The sequence below is a fragment of the Tachysurus fulvidraco genome, chromosome 18 (genome assembly GCF_022655615.1).
Source record: "Tachysurus fulvidraco isolate hzauxx_2018 chromosome 18, HZAU_PFXX_2.0, whole genome shotgun sequence".
NCBI classification, from domain to species: domain Eukaryota; kingdom Metazoa; phylum Chordata; class Actinopteri; order Siluriformes; family Bagridae; genus Tachysurus; species Tachysurus fulvidraco.
In genome coordinates this window covers 14,804,071-14,804,479 of record NC_062535.1, presented here as the reverse complement: position 1 = coordinate 14,804,479, position 409 = coordinate 14,804,071, and the positions used below count along the sequence as shown (strand labels likewise).

The window sequence follows — 409 nt, the reverse complement described above, 5'->3', positions numbered from 1 at the left end:
TCATGTCAAATACAATCTTTAGTGTGTGTTTGTGGTTGGGAATTCTGAATAAAATAAAGCAGTTAAAAATAAACCACATTAAAAATAATCATAAGAATAAGAATAACATGAATAAGCGGAATAGACGTTGTATGGTAACGTGTACATTTTCCCCTGCTCTTGACAATTAAATTTATGGTAATCTGATGTGACATCATAAATATAGGACTTGTTTGTGGTCTGTTTTGCTCAGCTTTCTCTAAAAAAAAGTTCAACCTTTGTCAGCTGAATATAATAATGTATTTATGTGCACATTTATTATATTTTAAACACACTAGTACAACTAGTGAAACTGAGCTAATTTGCCAAATATTTTTAAGACAAACGATCTACAAAGGTGCAAAAAAAAAAACAAAAAAAAAAAAACAAA

At 28.4% G+C, this 409-nt stretch overlaps 1 protein-coding gene across 2 annotated transcripts in view; it reads right to left on the bottom strand.

Moving 5' to 3' along the window:
- arl6 (ADP-ribosylation factor-like 6) overlaps positions 1–409 on the bottom strand; it is a 7,779-nt gene continuing 7,370 nt past the window's right edge. For both annotated transcript variants that reach the window (XM_027178925.2, XM_027178924.2), the window contains exon 8: positions 1–409. This exon is cut by the window's right edge and continues 164 nt beyond it. The gene's annotated coding sequence lies outside the window, so the exon portion shown is untranslated.